This window comes from Pongo abelii, chromosome 10 (assembly GCF_028885655.2).
Source record: "Pongo abelii isolate AG06213 chromosome 10, NHGRI_mPonAbe1-v2.0_pri, whole genome shotgun sequence".
Taxonomy (NCBI): domain Eukaryota; kingdom Metazoa; phylum Chordata; class Mammalia; order Primates; family Hominidae; genus Pongo; species Pongo abelii.
In genome coordinates, this window is record NC_071995.2 from 84,571,016 (window position 1) to 84,596,051 (window position 25,036).

The 25,036-nt window shown below is 35.1% G+C and overlaps 1 protein-coding gene across 8 annotated transcripts in view; it reads right to left on the minus strand.

The window, feature by feature from the left end:
• MGAT4C (MGAT4 family member C) overlaps window positions 1–25,036 on the minus strand; it is a 480,138-nt gene that overhangs the window by 283,446 nt on the left and 171,656 nt on the right. For 2 of the 8 annotated variants that reach the window (XR_010135806.1, XR_008512017.2), the window contains exons 1-2: window positions 15,973–16,520; window positions 15,754–15,839 (exon numbers count right to left, since the gene is read on the minus strand). The exons of 1 other annotated variant lie outside the window; for it this stretch is intronic. The gene's annotated coding sequence lies outside the window, so the exon portion shown is untranslated. Of the gene's footprint in view, window positions 1–15,753; window positions 15,840–15,972; window positions 16,530–25,036 lie in introns of those variants that run through there. 5 more of the 8 variants (XR_008512018.2, XR_008512019.2, XR_010135807.1 and 2 more) reach the window with 4 other exon arrangements.

Genomic DNA, 25,036 nt, shown 5'->3' on the forward strand with positions numbered 1-25,036 from the left:
CATCACAAAAGAGTTACACAGTGAAAAGCAGGCATCTCTCCTATCTAGATATATATGCCCTGATCCAGAGGCAAATGTCTATCGCTTTTTTATGTCCAATCTATCTTTCTATATAATTTAATGTAAAGTAATGAACATGTGTGTCTTTGGGCTTCTATTTATTTTTGAACAACTGGGAGCAAAATGAATATACTGTTCTACATTTGTGGGTTTTTAACAACAACATTTATTGGTTAACTTTTAAAATAAACTCTTCATTTGGTAATAATTTTAAATTTACCACAAAGTAGCAAAAATAAAAAAAAGAGGAACATTCATCTACTTTTAACCAAAATTCAGATTCTGCTCTTATGAATATTTTATGTTATTGTTTAATCATTTGTTTAATCCTTTTATTTCTCCCTCCAGCCCCTCCGCTGACTCTCTTTCCAAAATCATTTGAGGGAAGTTGCATACATCATGGTCTTTTACTCCTAAATATTTGTATTTTTATTGCCTAGAATAACACTTTTATCTTATATTACCACATTAAAATTATCAATATATTTAATATTGATATGATAATTTTAAATAATACATGGCTGCATTTCAACTTTGTCTGTTGAAATGTTTGCCTTTTTGCCCCTTCAGTATGGGACCAAGTCTAGAATTAGGTGTTGCATTTAGTTATTTCATTTTAGCTTTCTTTAACCTGAATTATATCAGAGCCTTTCTTTGTCCTTAATGTCATGGATAATTTTGAAGAATACAATCTCCCCACTCTCACAGAATATTTCTCACCTTCAGTTTGTCTGATGGTCATGATTAGTTTTAAATTATGCATTCCAGGCAAAAAAAATAATACACAGGTGATTTTGTTATCTGGGAAACAAATCTCGGGGTACATAATATCCATCTGTCCCTCACTGATAACGTTAATTTAAAAAATGCAATTAACTATTTTCTGGTTTTCCACAGTAACGATTATTTTTGTTCTTCCTTGAAACTAATAGGAAGTCTTTGGAAAGTCACTTTATGACTATACATATATCATGCACCACAATAAAATTAGTCCCTGGATTTAGCATCCATTGGTGATTCTTTTCTGATCCCATCTTTACTACTATGGAAGCAAAACGACAATTTTCCAAGCATCTCTCCCTCTACATTTCCAGTTGGCTGTCTGAATTCTAATGTAAAAAAGGATCATCTCTTCTCCCCTAATTACTAACTCTTTATTATTATTATGGGCTCGTAAATTTTATTTTGTTTCATAGCTTATAATTTCATACCTCATTATTTTGTTTGATAGCTTGTAATTCATTACTGCTCCAAATTGTTTGGATTCCGACATTTTTGTAGATGGGTCGGACACCATCTTGACATTTTGTAGATGGGTCCGACATTTTTGTAGATGGGTCATGACACCATTCTTGAAAGTCTAGAAGGACTTTCAGAGTGGTCTCGCCTAAGAGGAAAAAGACAGCTTAGATCAGTAGAGAGTGTATTAGCAGCAGTTGATTTCAGGCTGGCTTCAGATACCAGACCTGTTTGACTGCTTTATGTGGGAAAGCACTTTATAAAGTGCTTCCTAAAATGCGATGTAACTTCTTCCAACCTTCACTTCAGGTGGCTAACCACGTGTCAAAAGGCCTGGTCTGACAATGCTGACAAGCCTTTAGCTTCGTACTCACTACCTGTCTGACTTGGCCCAATAAGCCATTCTTCCTGAGCCTTGCCTGAGCCTGCTTTGCCAATCCAGCTCTCAAATCATCGGAGACTAGGGGAGGGGAGGAAATTGAGAAAAACCACTGTATTTACCTTTGGTGGCCTCCCAGTGTCTCAGAAGTTATCCACACTCTACTGGCAACCTCCATCTTTTCACTATACCATCACACTGCCCAGTTTCCTCCCTTTGCTGGGGACCTTCGCATGGCTGAGGTTCTAGGAAAATATTTAAGGGCTTTGGAGTGAGATTTAAATTCTTCCTAGGGCCTCAACCTCAAGTAGAACAAGTTCCCTTTTATGCAGTTAACAGGCAAACACTGATTATAGAGCTGCACCCATTCAATCTAACTCCAGAGAACATGTTACAAAAACTCTCCATTTGCAGGATCCTGCAATGCAAAGGGGTGTAAAACATTCCCCTTCAGCTCACTCGCCACGAAGCTGGATTTGGTAAACACAGATACTGCCTCAGGTTCAATCTATCTTTCCCTTGAATCTGCATCATTTCTTTTATTTAAACGACCTCTCAGATTCCTTTATTTTGATACTTTGTCCATGTGAATAGGCATGGACCCTTAAACAAGTATCTTTTTTGCTATTTCTTCTATTGAATATTTCACATGTAATGACTTCTTTTTAAATCCTGTACTTTCTGTTTATCAGGACACATTGACTTTGGACTAAAGTTTCAAGAGCCTTTACCGATTTTATGATTTTATTTGATTGTCTGGGGAAGTACTTTAGAGTAGAAAAAAAAATAGGGTCTTTAAAGGCAAATAGAAAGAATAAAAGAGAGGGAAAAATGGAGGAAGGGGGTGGCTGAAAACCTAGCTGTCCCATCCAACCTTACCTTTATACAATGGCATGCGTAAGGCACTAATCCCCCACGCCCCACCACATATATATACACTTATGTACACATACAACACACACCTCCCAGCTCCCTATGGGCTCTAATGGCTCTTCAGAACTTTCAGCGATGCAAGTTAAGGGAACTGACTCTAGCTACTAACAGAGCCCAGGAACAAGAGATCTTTTAGATATTTTGCTTTTTTAAGCAGATTAACATTAAGGTGGCCCCAAGTGATAAAATCTGCAATGTGACTCTTGACTTTCCTCCTCTTCAATAATGGGTTGAAAATAGGGGTTTCTAACCCAACACGTACTCTTTCCAAATTGTCTAATTAGTGGCAAACACTGCAGCCATTTCTCCAGGTCTCCAAACTCAAAATGAGTACATGAGGGTACAGTTTCTTTCTGAGCTCACGGGATAGGCAGCTGGCCATCTCATCTGGCTCCAATAATCATTTTCTCTTGGTTACTGACAAATTTTTCTCAATCAAAATTATTCTTGTTGGGTGAGCTCTGCTACTTGCAAACTTAGGGAAATTAATAGAATATCTCTAACAAATGATTTGGCAGTGGCAGCTGACAGTCACTTAGAGGTCTCTGAGAATATTCTGTGATTGTTCCCCATGGTAGACACACCCTGAGGTGACCCTCGATAATTCACATTCTTGTCTTATTCCCTCCCCTTTAGTGTGGGCAGAACCTGTGACTTACAGCCAACAGAATAAGGCAAAGGTGATGGGTCACTCTCATGATTTTATTAGACTATGTAAGATTCCCTTTTAGCAGACTTAAGCAAGAGATTCTCCTGCTGGCTTTGAAGAAGTAAGCTTCACTGTTATGAAAAGCCTATGAAAGAGCCTCCTGGCAAGGAACTAAGGCAGCCTATAGATTCTGAGGGTGGTATCCTACTGATGGCCATCAGGAAAACAGGGACTTCCATTCTACAGCTGCGAGAAATAGAATTCTGCCAAAAACTACATGGGTCTGAAAATGAACCCTGAACTCCAGAAAGAAAAAAGGTTAGTAGACACCTCTATTGCAGCCTCCTGAGACCCATGAATAAAAGACCCATCCAAGCTGTGTCCATATCACTGGCCCAATGAAACTGCAAGATAATAAATGTCTATTGTTTTAAGCATCTAAATTTGTGGTAATTTGTTACACAGCAATATAAAACAAATACATTTTTCATGCAGCGAGAAGAGTCCAGGAGGAGAAAAGACTGGCCATATTCAGCCTGCCCCTGTGACTTCTAAGGCTATGCTGCTGCTGGTGGTGTTTGTCATTTTTCTCACTAAGGTAAAAAAGTTAATTAAGATGAAAGAAATGCAAGAGAAATGCTTATAAATACTAAGAACAGCAGCATCTTGCCTAGGTCATGCCTACGCCTACACGCACATAAGCAGCACACATCCTGTACTTTCTAGAATGCTTTGCACTGTTTAATGATGCTGGGCGGTCATTTGCTGACTACCCTCCAGGCATGTTTTCACCAATTAGATTGGGAAAGATGGTGACTGCCACAGCAGCTCGGGGGCTGTGTCAGAAACTCTCAGGATGTAAGTTGTTTTACCAACACCATTGGGGCAGGAGACAGACAGGGATTAGTGAAGGGGTGGGTTTCATTGCCTCCTTCTAAAAGCAGCTTTATCTCTCACCTCAGACCTTCTAGTTCTGGCTCTACAACTAAGTTCTAATAGAGCTCCCCAAATTAAACTCTAATAGAGAAATCCTTTCAGATTATGGCTCCCTAAAGGGATCTAAGTCTGGGGTCTCTCATCATACATTCATTTAATCAGCATTTAATGAGCTTCTACTCTGAGCTAGCACTGCTGATACAGCAATCGATACAACTTATAAAATCCCAAAACACATAGAGCCTACAGGCTAATGGGGAATACAGAGAAGGCAATGGTCAATTTAAATACATTATAGGGAAAGTGAAAATGCTCTATGAGCACAAAAGAGGGACACCTCACTCATCAAAGAGGTTGTAGGAAGAAACCCCAAACACCACCAGTAACGATGAAAAGGAATTGACATAGCAGAGTTCCTCAAACAGAAAGAACATGTGCCAATGCCCAGAGGTGAGTCTCAGGAGCAGCAGAACTGAAGCATGGGGTTTATGGGCGAGTAATAAAAATTATGAGGGACAGCATTTATCCAGCATGTACTGTGTCAGTGCAGTATTAAGTGGATGGTATGCATTATCTCATCTGATCCTCACTTCATCCCACTGATGAGGCAACTGGGGCACAGAGAAGTTAAATTCTTTGCTCATAGTCACAACATTGGTTAAGTGGGAAGCCAGGAATTAATCCCTAGCCAACTGACTCCTAAGCCCACACTACAATGGCCCACTCTAAACTAAAAAAAATACACCAAATGGTGGGATCAGCCATCTACCCTTCACTAACAGAAACACCAACTCATCCTATGGGTACAAATCCACCAAGGTTCTACAACTCCCTGATCTCAGACACTCCATCCAGTCCTCGAGTTCTCTTGCCAAAAACAGAGAGGAGCAATTAGGTCTTCTCCAGTTACTGGGTCCCAGGTTAGCATGCCAGGTTTCTAGATTAAGGTTCTGCCCTTCTAGGCTTCCTGGAAACTACAATCTTGTCTCTGAGTTCAGTCTTCCTGCCTAGATTCCTCCTATGAGACATCAGACACCATGTTCTGCCTCCTTTTTTGAACTTCTTTATATTTTGGCCCCATGGGCATCCTCAAATTGTTTTTGGGTCTCTATGCTTCTGTCTGGTTTCTAGGGTCTAGTCATCTTTAGTTTAGCCTGAATACAAGAGATTTCTGAGTGAGAATCTTTGTCACATAGAGGCGGCTGTGATGTTTCCTAGGCATAGTATTGTGGCCAACTGTTCCAGTTTCAAAACCCCCTTTTGATCTCAATTTCTCTGAAACCATGGTGCATCCCAGTCCTCCTTCCATGTTAGCTCCTAGGGTTGGTACTCAAATCCTGTTACTTTGTTTTTCAAACTGTTTTGGAAAGAGGTAGAATATAATTTTTCTCCTCTCTAGATTATTCAAAAATATCTTGCACTCTTCTACAACAAGAACAAATTAAAGTGATTTTTTTCTAAGTAAATCAGAAATTTCTTGAGAATAAATCTATAATCATCATAGAGCTACCAGAATAAATAGCTTAATGTGTAGCCAAATTTTAAAACAAAAGTTTACATCATTATACAGTTTTACATATTTAAATTAAGATAATTTGTATATACATACACATTAATTGTACATTCATATTTATATATTAGAGTGGAGTAGTATTTTCCAATCCAACCGATTTTTAAGCTGTGTCTAAAATATACCTTTCTCTCTTTGGTTTCAGTTAATTTCTCCAATGTCTTAGAGTTTAGGAGCTCTTCTATTTAGCAGGCCATGAATATCTCCTAGTGTACCATTGCTTCTCATTTTTTTTTTTTTTTGAGGCAGAGTCTCGCTCAGTTTCTCAGGCTGGAGCGCAGTGGCTCGATCTCCGCTCACTGCAAGCTCCGCCTCCTGGGTTCACGCCATTCTCCTGCCTCAGCCTCCCGAGTAGCTGGGACTACAGGTGCCCGCCAACCATTGCTTCTTAGAGTATCCTGCTACCTTCTAGAGAGTCTAGGTCTTCATTCCAGAAGGTTTCTTTGTTTATTTGCCTACATACTCATGAACAGTTTAGCATCTATAAACATGCTTATAAATGGCTACTGAAAGAGTCATTTTAAAAGAATAAATTAACTGCTGAGTAAATGACTCCCACAATTTTCTATATTTTGGGATATATTGCTATCTTTTGTTCTAACTGTGCTTGAAATTTTTAAACGTAGCTATATGTTCTATAAACACTTTATTTATTACAAATGTGTTTTGTACAAGTTATGAAGACCAATTTACAAAGGTAAATGTTACTTAATAATTCATATATCTGCCCACCAAATCAACTTTTTCCATTCCTGAAAGAGTTATTATTTGACAGTTCTGACCAGCAAGTCTTTATTCCTTTTCAGTTGTAAATTGCTGGAACATGACTTCAACTCCTAAGTATCAATTTCCTGCTGGACTCCTTGCTATCTAATATCTCAAACTACTTTCTTTAAGGCCACCAGTGACCTTCCCTGCAATTTAAAGTGCAATTTTCTTTGTTCTATATTTTGAGACATTCTGCAGCCTTTCATATGATGGGACATCACATTCTCAATTACATTCTTTCTAGTTTTTGTAGCATCAGTTATACCCTGGTACAAGTTTTGTACAAACACACTCACATACACACTCAGTTTCTATGATGAGTCTGTATCTCTTCATATCCTTCAACTATCTGTGTGTTACAAATGACCATTAGGATACAATATTTTTTATTATTCTGTGCACAACTCAAAGTGCACAATCTGTTCTCTTACTTAAATACTTATATAATTAGTTATAGGGTTACACACGTATTAGTGGGAAGGAGGCTGCAGATATGGGCATGCATTTTATTTATGCTCTAAAAGTCCACTCAAATTTTATTTCTATGATTAACATTCAGTAGCATCTCAGTACTCTGTTGTTCCCAGGTGTAAATACACTTTTTGCAATCTTCTGTTTACTCACACCATTTATTCACTTGACCATATTTATCTAGCTGATTTCCTTACTCCAGACACTGGAGGTTCAGTGGTGATTCAGAATAGACTCTGGCCATTACTTTCATAAAGCTTACAGTCCCGTGGGAAGACTGGCATTAACAATTTAATCAGCCAAGAAAGCCTACAATGGAAACTTTTGAAAGTGTTAAATACTGTGTTGAGAACCTGTAATAGGGATATCTGGCCTCATCAGGAAGGTCAAGGAGGAATTCCTTAAGGCTGTGCTTCTTTAACTGAGAATTGAATAATAAATTTGAAGTAAACATGTGGAAAAGGTTCAGAGGAACCTGCTAGCCAGACAGAATGGAATAAACTAAGGCTCAGTGGTGGAACTGAAGAAGAAATTGTAAGAGAGATGAAAAGAAAGTAAATGTTGCTGGAACACACAGACCATCGTGCTGGGCCTTATGAAGCATACTAGTTTTGTTATTATCCTATAGTAATGGAAGGCCACTGAAGAGTTTTACGTCACAAGGGAATGGAAGGAAGGTTATGGGGAAGAGAGAGGAAAGTAGTGTCATGTTCAGATTTGTATTTCCTGCCTGGAGGTTTCAGAGGATTTTCTATGCTCAGCACCATCTTTTCCTTCCTGATCTGAAGTTTTAATAGTCTAGATTTAGTTATCCTCCTTATTCAAAGGCTCTTTGATTCTGAGTCTCCTTTGTTTGTTCTTCCTCCTCTTCACCACTTTTAAATAGAGGAATTCCCTAAGGCTTCTTGATAACCAATACCTACATGTCTTATTTGCTCTTTAGTGGACATCTCAAGCATAGCATGTATAAAGTACATAAAGAAAGAACCTAGTTTCTATCCTTCCTTCCTTCCTTCCTTCCTTCTCCAGGCAGCCAGACATTCATTCAGCAAACTTCTACAGAGCACTTTCCTAGGCCATAGGTATTCAGAAAAGAATTAGGGAGAATCTTTGATCTCAAGAGAGTAAAATACCCTCTATGATTTGTTGACTACAACCCTGTCTGTAGATTTTTTTTTGTTCTTTCCCCCAAATATTTACCTTTCTATATCTCCACCTCCCTAATGCCCCTCAGTTTATCCTATTTTCTACCCTCAGAACCATGTTCTCTTTCTCATGCTAAAGTTATCACTTGCACGCTCTTATGCAAGATTGCTATGAGAGTTAATATTAAAGATACAGGCAAGTGGGAAGAGGTTCCCTTCCAAGTAGATAGGCAATTGTCTTGCCTCTTCTGTCATGCCTTTTCTGTCCTATTGCCTGTTGTGCTCTGCTATGACACACATTTTCTTGATACACCACCACCACCATCCTTATGTAACTTCGCCACCTATCAGAGTGCCTATAACATTGTAGATGGGAGGGGTCATACATAAAGCCTAATTCTCTTTGGATACCATCTAAATATATCGGAATCTCACCATGATGAAATAAGTGAATAAGCTTAGAATAAATTTCTGGGAGACAGCCTAAGAGACAGCTGTGAAACTAGCTAGTGTTACGCTCTGTTCCCATGCTGAGCACCTCTTTCTATCTTCCCCCATTATTTATTTGTGTTCACTGTAAATCACATGCCACTTGAGAAAATTTTACACCAAGAAAAGAATGACACAATGCTTATTGTTTTCTTTTAAAATAATTATTTAATATATAACTTTTATATAATGTTGTTCAGATAATTTAAAAAATAAGTGCAATGAATTGAGTTATTCTATAAGAAGGGGAGTTCCTTTCCCTGGATCTTCCCACTGACCCCAGCCCAATAGTAAAGCATTTTGTCATTCAGCATCATACACTTCCTATCCCTAGTTCATGTTTGCTCAAGTTCATAAATTGTGAATAAATACTGACTTCAAAAACTCTTTCCCAAACTCTGGTATTCCTCTCAATTATGTCACCTGTGACACACCTTTATATTCTTGAGTAATTAATTACCCCATCCAACATTATCCATTATTTAAAATAAATTAATAGATTGATATACCTAGTAAAGTTAGCGGAAACTAATGAAGTGGAATGTCTTGACCATTCCTGTTCCTTTGATGTGTCAGAATGCTTTAAATAGTCCCAAATCATCCTGCTTCTTACCTCTTTTAGGAAGCATTCCTCATTTTCTCAAAACCACAGTGATCCATCTCATCACAGCCCTTCTAGAGTATTTAAAATTTGAACAACCTAACTTAAACATCCAGCCAAGGATTAAAGTTATGCAGTTATGACAGTTGTCCTTACTGGTTATTTACAATTAGAATCTGTTCTGATACCTTGGTGCAAATTTTTAGCTCTCCTTCACTCCTGCCTTTGCAGGAGTGAAGCATGATAAGCAACTTGCATGATAAGTTGCATTGATAAGTTGCATGATAAGTTGCATGATAACTTGCATTGCAAGTTGCATGATAAGCAACTTGACCTTAACTGAACACACTGTGCTTTCTCTTCTCATTTTGACTTTGTTCTTAATGAGGTCCCTCTATCTGAAATATCCTTTGCCCACCTGTACCTGAAAAAGTCTCTAATTTTCCAAAACTCAGCTAAGTGACAGCTTATTTTTAAAGATTTTCCAGATTTTTACACATAGAATAAGTCACTCCTTGTGGGTGTCCCCTGAGCACTCTGTGCATATCTCTAATGTAAAACTTATCACAATGGATTGCAATTATTTATTTCCAACTTTGTGTTGATCACTAGACCATGAACCCCTGGAGAGCAGCGGTGGTGCTCTGTTCACTGCTGGCATGCCGTAAGTGCTCAGTAATTGAGTGGCTGAGCTTTAAATAATTTGTAGAATGAGTCAGAGCACTTAAAAGTGAAGGGAAAATACCTTAGTGGAATGAATAGATTTTTAAAAAATGTTTTACACATTCATTAATGCCTTTATTCTACAAGATTATAAACGGTGTGGAAGAATAACCTACTTTACACATTACATTTTTTATCCTTTTCTATTTGTATCTCTCTTGAGGTAATATTAGGTACATGTTAGATACTTCATTAAAACAAAACAAGCAACCTACACACACACACACACACACACATACACACACACACACTGAGAGAGAGAGAGAGAGATTTTTAAAATAAAAACATACTTTGCCTCTAACGACTATGTTAAGAATACAGAATGTCATGAGTAAAGAAGAACTGAAAAACTTTAACTCAATTCTATCACCACTTCATCACCAATATGAGACAATGGACTGCTGAAAAGCAGAGACTGTCAGTCTCTACATATATTAGACAAATAAAACTTTCATAACTCCAGGTATGAAACTCTCATTGACTTATGAAAAATCATAGAATAAAAAGTAGCAAAGTAAAATAGGATAAAAGATAAAAGGTAAAGCCATAAGACTTTCTATTTTATTACGTACTTAGATTTGTATGTATATGATATCCCATATTATATCATTTTAGATTTGAGAAAAGTTCCTAAAAGTTATTTAATTCATTTTTTTATCTTACAATAAAGTTAAAACATCAGAAATTTTATATGCAGTAAATGATTAACCTGTGTTTACCAACAAAATCTACAATCAGCATCTAGTTTCAAAAGTAATTAGTATGATTGGTTCCCAAAATTGTGTGTTTGTACTATACCAGAGTTTTCATGTTAGTGAATAGCAATTTTTAATGAAAACTCCTGAATGAATTAAAAGACACACCCACACAATACTAAGCAAGTCAGTAACCATGAAAATACTAAAGAGAGGCAATAGTAATTGAACATTTACTATATGCAAGGCACTGTTCTCCATGCTTATAAGATTAGTTCATGAAATTTTCACAACAAACTTACAAGGTAGGTACTTTTATTTCCCATTTTTTTTTTTATTATGAAGGCATGAAGCCTGAAAAGGGTGGAACAACAAATTGTATTCAGGTAGTCTGGTCTCAGACTTTTAAAAACATTAAAAGTCAACATTTAAAACCCAAATATAACGTAAAAATCTATTTTAGATTAAAACATACTTGAGAACTTAGAGACACACAGAAACACAAGAAATGCAAATGAATGTATCCTTTAACTTATGCTTCCTATTTCCCATAAAGTTTTTGGTTTTAATTAGCCACACCTGGTCCTAGACTACCTGAATACAATTTGCATGCACTTATTGCATATTCTTACATGCAACAAGTGCACGCAAACAAAAAAGAAAGTGTCTTTAAAAGCATCTGCTCTTTTCTTGCTCTGCTGAGAAAAACTGTTTTCTAGCGTGATCATAGCCTCTTCTGTACTTCGAATGGAGAAAAGTTGCTGGAACTTAACTTTACACCTTGCTTCTCATCACAGCAAATTGTGTCATTTTCTTCCCCATATTATTGGTTTCACTCAGCTCAATATTTTATCTGACTGACTGCACTACCAATATGTACACTCAGTTTTAGGCAAAACGCATTTTCCACATTGACCCAAATGTTAGGACATACCCTTGAGAGTTTTATGGTGTGCCATGGCACACAGGTAGAGAGCCACTTACTTGTGAAAATTTACCTAGACAACCTTTATGATATGCTCAGTTCCATGCCACTGAGACCAGTATCAAACACTGAACAACCAATTCTCTGCTTTCAGCAGAATTTAGCATTAAAAAGTACTGTTGTCCATTTATCTTTTCTCATCAAAAACACTATTAAAATTAATTCATGGATATAAGCTGTTAAAAATAGCTAAACCCAAGGCCCAGTGCCTTGTAAAACTTCTTGGAAAAACATCTACTGCTTAATAGCTCTAGATTATCTTTTCATTTTATGCAGTTTGAATGTGAACAAGCTTCTCTGTCTCTAACTCTGAAAGAAGTGGAAAAGTCTTTATAATTTATTAACCCCTGAAAAGGGCACATTCCTTTGTCATAGCTTCAGAGGTAGAGAGAGAAAGCAGATAAAAACTCACATTCATACTTTCAATTATTGAATTCTAATTTTACTGTCTTATTCTGCATACTTCAGATGGGCATTACTAAGTAGGGACTAAGTTCAGGGCTATTGTTTTATTATTATGCAATAGGACAACAGTAAAATATTTTAAGCCAAATCAAGTGTGTTCAGTCAACTTTTGTTGTACAATTTATACATATGTCATTAGACAGATTCTTCAGTGGCTAATTAAATGATACTATCTAAAAATAATTTATCTTCAACTGATAGGTTCTACGTACAGATTGATTTTCTCTGAGGAGGTTGTATTTTAGGCTTTTTATTTCTTTTAAATCACTGAGTATCTGTAAATAAGTTCAATAGGGAATAAATATCACTTTTTAGTGCCATTGCCCTAGGAACTAGCATTAGTATCTGCCAAGATAGTGAAAAAATTGGCCTTAAAAGGTAAATTGTCTCTAGTTTGCTTGTTCAAACACAAACTACTATCATTTGGGAGATATTAAGTTTTTTAATTAAAATAAAAAATTCTCCATTTTTTATTCTTTTACTTATACTATAAAGAACCTTGTCCAAAGTCAAACAACTGTAAACTCGGCATACTATTACCAGTAAATAATTGATTGTAAAATAGACAATAAAAATAAAGCTAGCTTGCTTGAATATACATTATAAATACAAGGTAACTTTGTCCAAAAATGCTTGATACTGTTTTTGGAATCTACCACAAACTATTTTATTCTTATAATATTTTAGTGACCACATTCAGAATCAAGTATGAGTTATAAAATAATTGATAGACTTTTCACAAAACCCAAATATACCATAAAAATCTATTTTAGATTAAAACATACCTGAGAACTTAGAGACACACAGAAACACAAGAAATGCAAATGAACGTATCCTTTAACTTATGTTTCCTATTTCCCATAAAGTTTTTGGTTTTAATTAGCCACACCTTAAAATACATTCTACATTTGTAGTAAATTAAAGATGAGAGTTTTTCAGGTAGAAAAAAATAATATATGCAACAACAAGAATTTTTTTACATTGTTCAGTTATAAATGCCAAGTACCTAGAAGAGTGCCTGGCATGGAGTAGATACTCAAGAAAAGCGACTGATTAGATAACCAGCTGTATTAAGTGAGGGAGGGAGAAAGAAAGAAACAAAGAAAGAAAGAGAAATTGATTTGGGGCACTGAAATTCGTAAACCTGTTTCTGAGTCCTAGCTCCTCCATTTACTGACTTACTGACTGGGTGATCTTTGGCAACAAGTTACAAATTATTAGTCTCTGTTTCCTTAGTTGCATAATATCAATTACTTTATCACATATCAATTGTTAAGAATTAATTATATATATACACAATGTTGATTAAAAGATCTTTTAAACTTTAAAATACATAAAAACATTACATTTATGTACCTAAAATATACACCTAAATATCCAGACATTCACACAATAAGTCCAAGCTGTCCAAGATGACATCATAGTTACTATAGTTTTTGGCTTAAGTAAAAAGTTGGCCTGGAATGCCCAGAATTTCCCACTGTCAAGACAAGCATAGAATTCATGATCATTCAAGTGCTTGAACTGAGAAACTAAAAAACCAAGCAGTATTGTGCATTCAATCATTACATGAAACTAATAAAGGGGCTTACATTAAACTAAATTCTAGGAAAGTATTAAAACATACAAAAGAGTATTATTTTGCAATAGGTAAAAACATAATTTGAGGAGTCATTTTCAAAAGAAAAAATATATCACCCCCAGCATATGGAGTATGCAGAGAACAGGGCAGTACATGTAACATCACACATCATTTATTTATGTCACCCTGTACTGAGAAGCCTTCCTAGGGACTTTGTGGCATAGGAAATTGCTATGATATCATTGATGTCCTCTCTTAAATTAAAAATAATAATAAAAAACTTTTTATGAAATGAATGAAGTCCATTATCCAGGTAGCTCATATCTCGTGTACTTGTGTTGTATAAAGTTGTCCAAAGGAAAAGAAGGAGATAAGCAATTTAACACCGCAGTCACCATCAATGTAGTGCATTTGTAACTAGCAAGGCTAATACTGAAAGAAGGAATCATACACAGGATAAAATACAATTTAAATGTCTAGATCACTCAGTAGCTGAGTAAGATTTTCTTCATTGTTGACAGAATGATATAAATAGATTTTTAAAGAATTAATTATTAGGAGACAAATGCTTTTTCCTTAGTTAAGTTTAATCACCTGTGAAAATGACACAGTCAGTACCACTGGGTTTTTCAACTCCACTATAGAGTACTTAGGGAAAGAAAAAAATTCATTTCAAAGAAGTGACTCATGCTTTCAAGCTCATATTATCAAAATTTTAGATTTCACTTTAAATTTTGAAATTCACAGAATATAACAACTTAAATTTTCCTGAGCAAAAAATTAACTCTAGATGTATATTGGAAGCTTTTTGAGGTTTTGTTGATTACATATTGTCGTGGCTGAGACATTAAGCTCACTTGTTTAGATTTCATTAATACACATCTGACACTTTCTATAAACTCAGTTTTGTTCAGACCTGAATGGACTAAAGGAGACAACTCGAACAACAGTAATGTCTAGAGCTGCCAAACAGGACTGGGCTAGCAGAAGATACAGAGTGTGACATAGCTGAGAAACCCCTGCTGTCTTAAAGCTCAACTCGAGAATCTCCAAATCCTGATTTTTAATTATCAAAATTACTAGTTTGCAAAGGCAGAAATATTCTATGTTAAAGGCACAGTAAAAATAAATCTAAAAAGCATAAGCACATCAACACTTGATGAACAAGCCATTATTCAAAAGTTTTATAACCCTAGGAGGAATGGTGATGCTATTAAAATAAAAGAGCATGTTAAATAAAATAATAGCTAATTACACTTTTCTGTGGCTTTATTTCATAAATAACTGCATCCAACTTTAAAATAACAACAGTATACTACTTTATACCATAATAATAGACAACATTTGAGGGGATACAAATATTTTTGAATTCTTCATTGGTTAGCATGTGAACATTCTCAATCAATTGAAAGCTTTTAGTGTAGTGACTTTTCAGGTTCTCTGTCACATTCAATCACCTATCCATAGCAGTTCAACAGCTCTAAATATATTTGTTTTGCTACAATATAACAAGATCCTCAGGCATAAAAGTTACTACTGACAAATGATTAAATAATATAAAGATACACTTTTAGGATTTAAATATTTTCTGGCTACGTAAAAGACAGTATTTTTTATGTACTAAAAAGCATAACAAAAATGCAATAAATGATTTTAATATCTCTTAATTCCACAAAGAAACCCTTACATTCATTCTTAAAATTTTTTGTTATTATTATTTCTATATATTTAAATGGTAAATATGAATGTAAAGTCCTACAACTTTATTTCAGAAGCCAGAGCCTTTGCTTACTTGGTAAATTTTGTTTTCCCTGTATAAATGCAACTTTGGAAAACTGTCCCAAAGAACTGCCATTTAACAATTAGAAACTTTGACTCATGTTAAGTCTACAGCAACACTACTTGGCTGACCATTTCTACCACTATTCTTTAATACTAATAGAAAAATATAGAGAAATGATGCAGAATGATACACATACACATATACAGTTTTAAAAACACATTCAAAATTGTGGTCTTATAATAGCAGTACTTTCCTTTTTCTAAAGCGAAGCTGGATTTACCTGCCGTTCATTTTCTGCTGCAAATTAGTTTGTCAGGTACACGTTAGCAAGCTCTTTCTTCAATTCATTTTGCTAACTCCATAGTCCTTTAAATAATGATAAATATTCCTGAATAAAAGCTTACCAGATAGTAATCCTTTTTGACCCTTACACTATTTTCTCTGTAAGACACATCTACCTTTATTTTAAAAGAGAAGGTAAAACAGAAGAAGCCCTTACCAGAGACAGAGAAAACAATTCGTTCAGCTAGATCCAACAGTGCTCTGTGCAGCCTGGAAGCATGAGTGATCCTTGGGCCTCACACAAAAGCGAGATAATTGGCTCTCAATGAAGAGATGTAAACATCCATCATAATGGCACTGTGCTGAAACTGAACGCTACCTCAGCTGTTCTATGTACTCCGACTGGAAGATGATGTCACAAACATCAACTGGGTGTACTCTCATTGGCTTCTGTTACCTGGAATCATATCTTAACCCTAAACTGTCAGCTGCAAATTGAAATGCACATTCCTGACTATAATTTCTGCCTTTAAAAGGAGAGTGAAAGTAATGTTGAGCTCCTGGGGGATCACAAACTGTAAATACTGCCCTCTAAATATGCTAAGACTGATTTACCTAATTAATTAATCAGAATTAGTGAAAATTTTATTTTCCAAATGTGTTTTGTTAAGTAGCAGTGTTTATAAAAGGTATTTGACAGAATGGATATTAAAGGACAAGATGTATGTAATCATAACATCTGGAATTTTAAATTTTGTAATTACTTTGCATTGATTTTACAGTACTAGCCCCTGAGATTTAAGAAACTCAAATTGAGAAAAATTATAATGTAGTCAATTGTACAGTGAAGTTTTTAATCAATTTTTTCAGAGCAGACATTTGTTTTTAAATCTTCTAATAAAAACACAAAAATGGAAATGCATTTTATTCTCTGAGTGTTAAACACTATTTGCAAAGTTTCATGTAATAAACCTTAAAGTATGAGATATTAAAAGCACATCACTAACATAATAATGTTAAATATTGGTTTTTACAAAGAGTAATTTATAAGTCACTGGAACTTCAGACAATCCCATTTCAGTAATTGAAAGCTACTCTATGATATAGTGCTGTTCTTTTTGAGCACACACGGGGAATAATTATCCATCTCTTACCTTCTATCTTGACAAAAGCCCCAGATTTCTCCCCAGGCTTAAATCCAGTGAGAGAGGAGGATAATGGGCTAAGCTGGTTGCAGCAGCTTGCTGCCAGAGGGACAAAACTACAATCACCTTGAAATATACCCAAGCGTTCCCTACCGAAAGGAGCTGTCAACCGCATAACTGTGAGATGCAAGAATTACCAGAGCTAGTCAATGACCAGTTCCTTCTAAATCTAGCCCAGCCATATCCCAGGGCAAGCCCTTTGAAAGCTGTGCAGCTCAGCATGCAAACAGTACAAGCACCTGGAAAAAGGAACAAGGAAATTCACTTCAACCACCCCAACTTTAGGGAAAGGAAAGTCACCAACAGTGCACTTGCATGACTTTATGCTATTTCATTTATTTCTGAATAATGGATTCAGGGCAAATACTTGTTACATTCCCTCCGCATTTACAATGACAGAAAATTATTTTTACTCAATGGCCTCAATAAGAGTTCAAAAAGTTGATAATATATGAAAATACATTTTTATATGTTCACATTTCCTCCCAAGTTCTGACTTTTATGATAGTCAGTTTATTTCATTACTCTGAGTAGCGAGTTAGCATGTGACATGGGAGCAAGAGTTCTAGACTAGGGTTGAAATGATTCATCCTCCAGTTCTTGCTCTACCACTTACTATCTGTAAAAATTCTGGTAATTTAACATCTTTTATGTATAAACTGAGAGTGGTAATGCTACATACAGCAAAATAATAATAATAAAGATATAGGGATCAGATGAGACAATGCATAGAAGCTTGTTATATAAAATAAAAAGTATTACATAAATATAAGATACAATTAATATTATTGTTGTTATAAAAACAATCAAATGCATTAATTTTAAAGACACATGGAAGACTTAAAATTTAGAGTTACTTTGGTGCCCTCAAAGTAATGATATAAATATGTTAAACCCTTAATATTTCAACTCAAAAATAATGTTGCAAATTAACTTGATTTATAACACTGACTCACTCAATGTTTTTTTTGTTTGTTTGTTTTGGAGTTTTTAACCCTCCCAGAATAATTTCAGCATGGTTTCTACATGCAACAGGGTATAATCAATCAATCAATCTATCTATCTATCTATCTATCTATCTATCTATCTATCTATCTACATTCAGTTAATTTTTAAAGACAAATGTATTTTCTGGTGATTTTGGTGCACACAAATCATAACCTCTCTTATTTGTTTTGCATTTGTTTGGGTGACAGAATGCCATATATAATGTGCCTAGAGAAATACAGCAATATAAAGATTGGGAAACTTAAATACTCCTAGTGCTCTGCAGGCATTTTTGTTTGTTTGTTTATTTATTTATTTGCCAATTTCCACAGGTATCAATGTATAGGCATTTTGTATCAATAACCCACATCCTACACAAAATTTGTTTATAAGTGAATAAGGTACCTAGTAAAGAATGCTGGTTTTTGTTATTAAAATATGTCAATGAGATTTTTTAAGAATATAGATTTCAATGCTTAAATATTATACAAGATGGAGTCTCTAATGAATTATTTAGTATTTTAAGGACATACATTTATTACATATGAAAATAATTTCATATTTAAAATTTGAATTGTTAAAAATTAACAAAATTATTGGCTTATACTTTAATTCCTAGGAAAATTGATAGGAAAAAAGATAATGTACTAGAAATACTTCACATTAATGTTGGACTAGGATAATGAATGAATCTTTATCACATACATTAATAAGTCAACTTCAAATTTTGTATTTATTTATTAGGAGAGAATTTATATTTTAGTTTTAAATAATTACATCTATACACCCAGGAATGTTCAGATAAATATAGGATATAATAGTTCATATATGAATATCAGTTTTATTACTCCAAAGTATATTTTATACATAAGGACAGAAGAAAATATATATACATATATTCTCTTACAGTGGGGAGAAATCATTAGAAACTAATAATTAGTGGAATTTATAAAAATTTTTTGTGATTATTTAGTGGTGTTTCTTTTGGAAGAGTAGAGATACTAAACTTCAAGACCTTTCAGTAATTTATTTTCAGAATGTCCTTTGGAAAAAAGTCTGATGATACTTGAACATCAGTCTGCACATGTATCTGGGTTAAGGTCAAAAATAAGATAGTGTGTATGTGATGTGAACATTGACAATAAGATGTGTAACTGTTTTCTACTACGCTAAAATAATATTATTAAGAAATACAACCTGATTACAAAATGTAAAAAAAAAATTCTAAATGTAAAAATGTTAAAACATTAAGAAATTACAAGAAAAATAAAAGGATGGTGTCATTTCTTGAATATTCTATTTAATATACACATGTAGAAAAGTAAACTGCTGCATATAGCTCTAATTTTATAAAGGAATAATAACAAACACTGCATTTGAGAATGAATTTACCAACGTTGTCTCATTATTTATTACATTCCTCCAACTAAAATGGCCAGCTAGCATTTGTGAGTTCAGAGAATATAAAATATTTTAACTTTAATAGTGTGTAAAAGTTTAACATGAGGGGGCAAAACACTCTATAGACATCAATTTAGGCTTCATTCTCAGTACATGTATATTAGTAAATGTTTTCTTTCTTTCCTTTTTTTTTGAGACGGAGTCTCACTCTGTCGCCCAGGCTGGAGTGCAGTGGTACGATCTTGGCTCACTGCAAGCTCTGCCTCCCGGGTTCATGCCATTCTCCTTCCTCAGCCTCCTGAGTAGCTGGGACCACCCGCCACCACGTCCAGCTAATTTTTTGTGTTTTTAGTGGAGATGGGGTTTCACCGTGTTAGCCAGGATGGTCTGGATCTCCTGACCTCATGATCCGCCCACCTCAGCCTCCCAACGTGCTGGGATTACAGGAGTGAGCCACCGCACCTGGCCTAGTAAATGTTTTTTAATATGAAGAAAATGGAATCAATAAAATTATTTTGACAAGTCAACTTAAAGATGTTTTGTAGTTTAAGCCAAGTACATCTCAATTTTATTGTGGTACTTACATACTATATATTTCCCAGGAGCTGAAATCATTGCAATATTTAATTGCCTGACAATTATTTCTGTTACATCAATTTTGTGGTTAAACTAATTATTTATATTATCAAAACAAATCAGCACTAGAGGCTAATTAAACTGGATAAACCATTCTCCAATGTTTCCCAACCTACATATTAATAAGGTTTAGTTTATTACTAACTTCAGAAGGAATGAAGATGTCCTACAGGTGATAATTTGATAGGCAGAACTTAAGAATTTAAAGAAGTTTAAAACTGTTGTGAACATTATTATCTCCTCTTGAGCAGTTGGGTATATATAGGATTTTTTTACTACATCTTGCAACATTGAGTGGCCCACTACCTAGTTATCCACAAGGTGGCAGCTCTATTTATATGGGCACCAACACGTAATACACTAGTTTATCCCTTTTCATTTAACAAAATATAATATGTAAAGTATATAGGTAACTTTTGTATATGAATGATCACAGTTAGGTAATTTTTCAGTTTTACAAGAATAAGCCATGAAAGATAGATATCTATTAAAACCTATTGAAAAGCAGGAATTTAAAAAAGTTCCTGCAGCAATTATTGAAAAAGGCAGAACTTTAAAACATTGAATTTTTTACTAGCACAAATTCCGATGTTCCATCCCAAATTTATTTCAGAGGTTAGTCTATTTATAATAAATTGTTTTTATTTTGTTTCTACAAAGTCTTATGTTGCTTTTAAAAAATGTAGTTAGTCTTGAAAATAACTGTGCCTACGTAGCAATGATAACACTGTTACAATAAGAGAGATCTAGGAATTGTATTTTCCATCTAATAAATTCTAGATATAACTAAACCTCATAAGAATATCTATTTATTGACCTCACTTGAATTCCTTTTCTATACTTACTCATCTGCACTGTCATTTTTTTTTTCTCTATATCTACCTTAAATCTATTGTGTGGCAGCTTCAGTATATTACCTTTATTTCTGTTTTCTGTGCAGATAAAAATTTTGAAAATACTTAGAATTATTAGGCCATACCACCTTTCTTTCCTGAGAATGGATAGCCCCAAGATATTTAACTATGTTTATGCATCAGTAAATTTTACTCTGGAGAAAGAGAAAATGATTTAGTAAGGATGAAGAAAAGTCTTCCTGCTTCTATGTTAAAGAAATACAAATTCTTAGACATGAAGGTAAGAAGCTATTACTATTTTAGTGATTCAGCTTCTTGTTTTTAAATGCAAAGTGAAAGCATTAACTTATTAAAGATATCCCAATTTAACATAAACTTAAGCTTATTTGACTAGGTTTCCTTTGAATGTGATGGTTAACCTTTGTACCAAACCTAAAGATCAACGAATAGAAGGATTTGTTTTTTACCATGTTCTCTGAACAAGGGTGTCTTGTGTATTCATATTGCTTCTTAACTAAGGACACTTTACTTGCTTTCTTATAAATATATTTTGCTTCATTCCTAATATAAAATCTTACAACTCCATTTGGCATTTTTTTTTCATTCACCTCAATTTTCTTGCCTTTTGTCTCATGTAACCCAAATTAGATCAAATCAAGAACGACTGACTCTATCTTGACAAGTTTGGAGCAACATTAGTCTCATAGAAACTTAGAATTGAATTCAGATCTTGATGAGGAGCATATGAACACAACCACTTTGTGTTATACCAATAACGGGGGTTATTCATATAAAATCTGCTGTGCTCAAAACATTGCTTCAGACATATGAATGTTTACACATGAAAGAGAGTGAAAAACCAATTGAAATACTAATGATGGTGCGTTTTTTCACCTTACTATACCTTTGTAGTAGAAGAGTCTTCAAATCCTTCAAACACACATTACCACAAGGAGAAATAGTATTATTATCATTGTAAAGGAAAAGAAAAAACATTATCATCATCATCATCATCATCATCATCTTCACCAGTTGCTTGCTGACTTGGTGCTAGGCACTGTGATCCACGTTTTTCAATGGTTATTTAATTTGTTTTATTTAGTTTGCAACAAATCTACAAGATAGATCAATGTTAAGATTTTCAAAAGCGCTCTTAAGTACTATAAGCCAGTATTTTTCAACCATGTCCGCTTGTTTGAATCTCAACTTGAAATGTTGAAATACAGGGCCCCATCAAACTACTTGAAACAAAATCTTTGAGAATGGGATGTAGGTGAGACTTTTCTGTTACTCTCCACATGATTTTCTCTGTGGCCAGGTTTAAAAATCACTCTCCAAACCCTCGGGTAGGTGAGCCACATGTTTTGATGTGCAACACCAGATTTCACTAAAATAAGTAAATGTGTTCTAAAACATCTGAAATGAAAGCTGTAAAAAAAGTAAAGTGCAGTTTTTATGTAAAATAATAGTTTGGAAGGTGAATAGAGAAAAATCCAGATTACTCCATCTCACTCAGGTAAAGAGATGGGTGTCAGTGGCATGGTAAGTTTGAGCAAAAACATTAGATGGAGTCTAATCTTGCAGGAAGTCAGTAGGGACAGAGAAAAATAACTTGACTAGTAGGAGGGAAACTATATGAACAGGTGCTGATTCAACATGCAGACTGCCCAGTAACATTAGGTTCTAGTACTAGGGAGTCCTGTGAAAGCCAGGATATCTACATTTACAGTTCATCAGTCCACATGTGAGTGAAGACTCCTCCTGCACACAATCTAGCACAAGTAATGCCTTTTCTTGATGCAAAACATTATTGAGACTCACTCTAAATGTTCTATACTCTTCTTTTCCAAGACCTAGGATGCATACAAATCCACTGACTCAAGAGGATGGTACCTAAATGAATGGTGGTTATGTGGAATGAAAAGGTCCCAGTATCTGTATTTGGGTAGGGATGGACCCTGAGAAAACTAACTCTATGGCAGGAATAACAGATTAATTTTTCTAAAGAACTCTATGATTCCACAGATTTCTATTCATAAACCAAGCTTTGTGTCTGCGATCTGCATTAGCTTTACATTTCAATTGTACTTGCTCAAATATATACCAGCACTGATATTTCCAGAATCAGTCATTAAGCATCATCTGTAATAAAATATAATACATTTCTGAAGATGTAAATGAGAATACTGTCCTTGTTATACTCTTTATAATGAAGTACGTGTATCTATCTGTAGATATAATTAAATAAATCTTATAAAAAGGTTTTAAGTAATCCACAATTAATCAGAAACCAGTTATAGAAATCCTAATGAATTCTAAGAGTTGTTTTTAATGTCTAGTGCTATACATGTAACAGGCAGAGTAAGTTTATTTCTCCTTACATTTGAGGATATTGTAATACATTTATTTTAAAATCGATTGTTTTATTTTTGTTTCATGAGGATCTGTCAATAGCAGTTGTAATTCAACTGTTCATTTAAGTCTTACATTATTTCAGCCTTTTTTTCAGGACTTCCTTGTTTTCAGCAATATAAGGCTACAATAACTTTCTGTAAATTTGTTATTTTGTCAGACTTTGTTAAATATCCCTCCTGTTGATTTTGTGTAACTTTTTGCTAATTTTGCTATTAGCTGATATTAGGTAATGCATCTTCCACTATACTTTACCTGCAACAATTCAGTAACAGTGTACTCTTACAACCATAGGTCACCAAAATAGAAAATGCCTGGGTGCTCCTTTAGCCATTTTTTAAGTGGTTAAATTACAGCCACCCTTTCTGAACACTGTAGCCAGGCAACATAAATTAATGATCTTAGATCAGTTCTTGATTGACTGTTGTCCAGGAACACATTATTCACCTTAATCCATGAATTCAGCAAAGGTAAATTATTACTGTAATGGCTATGGGAACCTTATGAATTGCCAAGACAAATAACAAGTAGTTACGACTGAAGCCTCTGTGAAACCACTGGCATATTTATTTTTCATCTCTGTCACTCCGTGTTTGAAACTCTAGACCTGGAAAATACACTAGCTCTTTCCAGGTTAGATCAGGAAGAAAAAAAAAAAAATCACTAAGTGGACACTGTAAAAACGCAGGAGATAATAAGAAATTGCTTTCTTCTGCCAGAGGCTATCTGCTCCTTGTATATCTGTTTTGCAATGCAACTAATAGAAGGTCAAAGCTGCTTGTAAGCTAGAAGGAAGGTATTCCTATCTCTTCATCACTCCTGCATTCAAAATCAATTAATAAAATGCTGGTAATAAACAATTGTCATACATACATCACAGTTTTTTAAACTATAGACCTTACTGGAATACACAGTCTGACCTATAGGTACTGTATAACTTTCAGGTGCCTGGCCAGGCTCCCAAATGTTCCCCAAATTTCAGATCTCAGAATAAGCCAACTGTGGCTCTTGGGACTTTCTGATGTAGAGAGTGGAAGGGGGCTTAGAGTTCATCCTCTTTGTGAAAGGAACTACCCACTTCACGAGGCCTGCTAAATTCTTCTCATGCTCAAAAAACTTACTCCTTCCTAAATACTGTCCCTAATATAGAGGTGTCTTTCACTGATTTTAAATTACTCTATTTAAAACCTATCTCATCCTCTGTTTAGTCTTGCTCTGTATAAAAACGGCCTAATGTTTCATTTCATACAAGATATGCTTACAAACCTTAAAACTAAAATTACGATGTTGGCCAAAAAAGAAAAAAAAAAAAAATTCCCTCTTGAGATTCCAGGGCCGTCTGTCACAGGATCCTTGGGGTATTGCTTCACCAGCCAGAAACCTCTGTGCCTGGCGGCGCTTTCTGCCTGAGTATTGCCTGTGCCTGCTGGATTCTTTCTGTCCACTCGGCTTGGCAGGCTGCACTCAGCTCACACTAACAGCCTGAATCTCGCACCTGCCAAGGGCAAGCCAGGTGCAGAGTGGCAAGGGGTGTAGGGGCAAGTGATGCGGGGTCTGGCCACTGCATATAGCCAGGCACATCAGCTGCTCTGGCAGGGTGAGCAGCTCCACACACCGGCACATGTGCCAGTTCCATGCAAGGCTGTGGCTGGACCAGAGGTATTTACTGCGTGGAGCTTCTGCTACAGGCACTCACATCTGGATGCGGGGAACACGGTGGTGCCCAGAAGCCTGGAGATGCAAGGAACCACAGAGCCACAAGAGGGTGTCACAGGCCTGACTCGGA